We start from the raw sequence: 5,197 nt of genomic DNA, 5'->3' as shown, positions 1-5,197 counted from the left end.
TAGAGCGTCGGCCTCTGGACTGAAAGGTCCCAGGTTCGATTCCGGTCAAGGGCATGTACCTTGGTTGCGGGCACATCCCCAATAGGTGGTGTGCAGGAGGCAGCTGATCGATGTTCCTCTCTCATTGATGTTTCTAACTCTCTATCCCTCTCCCTTCCTCTCTGTGAAAAATCAATAAAATATATATTTTTTAAAAAGTACAACTAAACTACTGAACCATCATTCTAAACCATCTGAAATCTAGCTAAATGAAAGTTCTATAATTAGGGTTTTAAAGAAGCCACCCCAGCCCCTGGGCCGGGCACAGGGCCTCAGGAACATGGGCCTGTTCCCTGCCTTTGTCTCCTGGTGCACACCTAGCACCAAGCCTGCAATTGCTTGCCAGAGCCTTTGCGAAACAGCACAGGGAATTCAGTGCATGGAAACAACTGGTGAAGCAAATACAGGCGAAGCCTCAGGATGGATGTTACCATCTCAGAGCTCATAGAGCTTTCTGCAGAACCTGCTAGTGACTTAGGTGAAAATTTTGGGCCCATATGTAAGTGGCAACCATGATAACCTATGTACATGGATTTAGTGGATGGCATTATTTTTTAACCAATCATGTTGCAAACAGATCCCACTCCTACAAATCAACACATCAACCAGCACATCAACAATAATGTGCATCTTTGTATTCAGAACCTGACCAACTTGATGAGAAACATTAAGACCTACAACCAGGAAGTTCTCCAGCAGCTGATCATAATCAACTTGCCCAATGTTTTGTTGACTGGCAAAGACTATCAGGAAAAAGTATAGAGGAAATGAAGAAGGTGCTGTTGCTGGGTTATGTTGTCCAGTGTGAGAGGAAAGAGGAATTTCCTCATGGTCATTGAGACCCATGCTGGGATTATGGCCCATTACCAGGAGGTGAGCCATAATCAGGAGAATGTATTTGCCCTGCAATGGATGGAGGTTCCAGACATGGCCCTGGAGGCGCTAGAGGCCCTCTCATGGAACATGGTGTTTCACCTCAGGAGGCTCAGAGATGAGCAAGATGAATGCACAGAGCTGATCGTGGACCTGACTCAGGAGTGGAAGTACCTCTAGGCATAGCAGCCTCTCAGCCCCCTCAAGTCTTCCAGTGCCAAGTCCACACCCAGCCCTACCAGCAGCCTCTCCAGCAAGTATCAGCAGCACCTGGCTATGGAGCTGGCAGACACCAAGGCCAGGCTGAGCTGCATCAGGCAGGAGCTGGAGGAAAAGACAGAGCAGCTTATGGACACTACACATGAGGTAGATCAGTTGGTGATGGAGCTGCAGAAAGTCAAGCAGGAGAACATCCAGCTGGCGGCTAGTGTCTGGTCTATTCGTGCCTACCTTGATGAGCTGGTCTCTCTAGGGAGAAGGCGAATCATGTGGAGAGGCTGGAGATGGAGCTAATGCACTTCAGGGAGAAGCTGAAAGACACGGACTTCTACAAAGCCCGCATGGAGGAGCCAAGAGAAGATAATATCACTTTAACTGAAACCAAGTCCATTCTGATGCAACAGCTGACTGCTGCTTGGACCCAGGCTGATAAACTTTATGAGCTGGAAAAAGAGAACCTGCAGCTGAAATCTAAGTTTCAGGACCTGGAATTGGACCGAGATGTAGACAAGAAATGCACTGAGGAACTGCTGGAAGAGAACATTGCCCTCAAGATTGCACAGAAGCAGAGCATGAACGAGTCCACCCACCTGGGCTGGGAGCTGAAGCATATATGCAAGAATGCAGACCTGTCAGATGCTTCCAGGAAGTTGTTTGTGTTTGAGTTGAAAGAATGCACCACCAGCCACATCCTGAATTTGGAGGAGGAGAACGAGAGCCTACAGAGCACCATCCAGGAGCTGTGGGACGTGTCCCTGGCGCTGGAGGAGAGTAGCCTCATATGTGGTAAGCTGGAGAAGAACCAGCAGCTCAGCAAGATGAAAGAGTTGCAGATCCAGCTAGAAAGAGAAAATCAGAGCAACCAGGATTTGGAGACCTTCAGTGTAGAACTGATCAAAGACACAGAGACGGTGAAGGCTGACAAAGCTAGGCAGATCAAGGATCTTGAGCAAAAAAAAAAAGCATCAGCTCAGCCAAGCGATGTGGTTGTTGTGGAGAGGTCACAGGTCAGCACTAAGGTCCACTTAAAGGACATCTAGAATGAAAACAAAGTCATTCACCAGACGGTGACAGAGACCAGCAGCAAATTCAGCAAGCTGGAGTTCGAGAAGCAGCAGCTTCACAGGGACCTGGAGGTGAAGGAGAAGGTGGAGCAGGTGGAGGAGCTGGAGAAGGAGATGCACCGCTGCAGAAAGAGAACAAGAAGCTGGCCAAGGCGGTCACCTCCCTGACAATGGCCACCAAGAAGGTCGATACCCTGGAGTGTGAGAGTCAGAGCCTGATGCTGGAGAACTGGAGCCTGCATAAGTTTCTAGAGACCCTGCAGAATCTGTCAGTGCAGCTCTAGGGTCTGGAGTGGGAGAACCAGCAGCTGGATGAGGAGAACCTGGAGTTGCACAGGATTGGGGGTGACCATGCGCTTTATGGGTGCCAAGATGGGCAGATCGAGGAGGAGAACCAGGAGCTTGAGCGGGAGGAGGAGTGCAAGAAGTAGGAGGACCTGGAGCTCAGCTACCAGAGCATGAGTGCCGAAAACCTGTGGCTGTAGCAGAACCTGGAGAGCGAGCTCAGGGAGCTGGAGGCAGAAAACCAGGCCCTGCAGTAGGATGTGGAAGCCTAGTGGCTACCAAGCAAGCAGTGGGAGAAGTCAGAGAAGGAGAAGATGGCCCTGGAGCAGGAGGTGGCCCAGGTGGTAAAAGACAAGCTGCTGCTGGAGAAGGTGGTGAATAGGCTGTGGCAGCAGGTGTAGCTCAAGGGCATGGTTTTGGTTGACATCACCAAGCTGTCCATAGCTGAGAAGAGCTGCGCTCTGGACAAGGAGCTGGCCCACTGCAGAGACACAGCCACCAAGCTGAAGGAGTTGGAGAAGGATAACAGAGACCTCACCAAGCAAGCCACCATGCACAAGAGGATGCTGGTGACCCTGAAAGAGGAACTGGTGCTGGGGAAACTAAAGAATCAGCAACTGACCAGTGAGCTGGACAAACTGAGCCAGGAGCTGGAGATGGTCAGCCTCCACAAGGAGCTGCTGCTGCAGGATAACAGCAACCCAAAATACAAGATTTTGGGGGGGCAGGAATGAAATGACATTAAAAATGACACTAGCCATGAAAGAAGAAAAGATTGTGTTCTTAGAAGCACAGGTATGAGAGAAAGCCAGCCTGAACTAACAGCTACAGAAGGCACTTCAGGGGCTGAAGAAGTGTGAGCTCCTCAGGCAGAACCAGGAGGAGGGGAAGCACCTGTAGCACTCTTTGAAACACCCTGTGGGAAGTTGGTTGCTGGTCACCAAGAGGAGAGCTGGGGGCTGAGCCATAAGGAAGCCACCATAGAGATGCTTCAAGTGAAGGACCTGGCCAGCGAGCTGGAACGGAACAATGCAGCTCAAGGATCAGCTGCAGCACTTGGAGACCCAGAACATGGCCTTCAGCAGTCAGATCCTGACACTGCAGAAGCAGAGTGCTTTCCTGCAGGAGCACACCACCATGCTGCAGACCCAGAAGGCCAAGCTGCAGGTGGAAAATTCTGAGCTGCCAGAGCACCTTGCTCACCGCACAGTATACATTACTCCAGAACCAGCAGGTGGCCAAGGACAGGCAGCATGAGAACCTGCAGAAGCAGCTGACAGAAGCCTATGAGGCCCTGCTGCAGGATCACGAGCACCTGGGCACACTCCACGAACACCAGTCTGAGGCGTATGGAGCCAGCACAGCTCCCTGAAGACATTTCATCGGATCCTGGAGTTGGAGCACAAGGCACTCGGGGAGAGGCACGAGGACATGCTGAAACATAAGGCAGAGCTGGAGGAGCTGGAGAAGTCTTGAACAGTAAGCAGGAGGCTCTGCGCAGGAGCAGAGGATGAACACCATCACCACTGATGAGAACCAGAGGCTGTGGGAGAGCTAGACAGAGTCTATTTCCTGCACCAGCATCTGAGGAGGGAGTACAAGGAACTGTCTGCCCACACCAATGAGCTGAAAACCTCATGAAATGACAGGCAGATGGAGGTGAACTGCTGGCAGATGAGTTGAAGGAGGGGCACCAGAGCATGGACATCTCATTGATCAAGCTGGACAACCACTGCGAGCTGATCTCCCGGGAACTTGGAGGAAGAAAATCATCACTTCTCAATCCAAACGTTGAATGAGCAGAACCAGAGGTTTCTAGAGCAGAACATGGAGAGCAAGGATCAGTACCACGAGGAGCAGGAGCAGTACATAGACAAATTAAATGCCTTACAGAAACATAAGGAAAAACTGGAAGAAAAAATCTTGGATCAGTATAAGTTCTGTGATCCTGCTCCAAAGAAGAAAAACCACTGGACTGGAGTCAAAGCCTTAGTCAAATTCATCAAACCAAAGTAAGAGGGTTCCAGAGAATGACCAGAGTCAACCACAGACAGCCCTCCCTGGACGCTGGAGTCCTCAGACCAGGCCTCGCCCAGTATTTTTCAGCCTCTTAAATCGCAGTGGTCTCTCTCCACTGCACCCCATCATGCTCAAACTGGGTAGAATAGTGAGACACCCAGAGCGGGGCCTGCAGGAAAAAGCCCTGGGGACCTAATATCAAAGAAAGGGTCCCTGCATGGTGGCAGCCTTGACCTCACAGATGCCTCCTCTGATCCACCCATGAAGCCCTGGCTGTCAGAAATGGGCTCCTGGACCTATCAGCCATCACAGGTTGATAATCACTGTCTTAAAGGAATGGATCTAGAAAGCTCTAAGTGTACGTTAAAGCTTAATAGAAATAATTGCAGGATAATACATGATTTAAAAAATTATCTGGACATCATCCTCACCATCATCATGGCTCCTCTTCACCACAGATGATCATTCAATGACTTTATGCCATAACCAAGCCACTGTGCTACGATGTCTCTTACCCTCTCTCAGGCACTTTATAAATTAAACATAAATATATGTGTTCAACTTTCCTATGCATACTCCAAATACCTTAAGATAAACAAGGGCTTAGAAATTAAGAGGGCATAGAGAGAATTTGTTGCTCAGTGAACTTAGAAGCAGACAAGACCAAAAACTTCCACAAAACATTGATGTACAACTTT

General features: G+C 49.8%; 1 pseudogene; it reads left to right on the top strand.

The window, feature by feature from the left end:
- Window positions 1-459: 459 nt before the first annotated feature.
- Window positions 460-4,961, top strand: LOC138996123 (protein Daple pseudogene; annotated as a pseudogene).
- Window positions 4,962-5,197: the final 236 nt, after the last annotated feature.

This window comes from Myotis yumanensis, unplaced genomic scaffold, assembly GCF_028538775.1.
Source record: "Myotis yumanensis isolate MYYU_CA2020_CCGP unplaced genomic scaffold, mMyoYum1.0.hap1 SCAF_17, whole genome shotgun sequence".
Lineage (NCBI taxonomy): Eukaryota > Metazoa > Chordata > Mammalia > Chiroptera > Vespertilionidae > Myotis > Myotis yumanensis.
The sequence above is the reverse complement of the archived record's forward strand: the minus strand, read 5'-3'. Positions and strand labels throughout refer to the sequence as shown.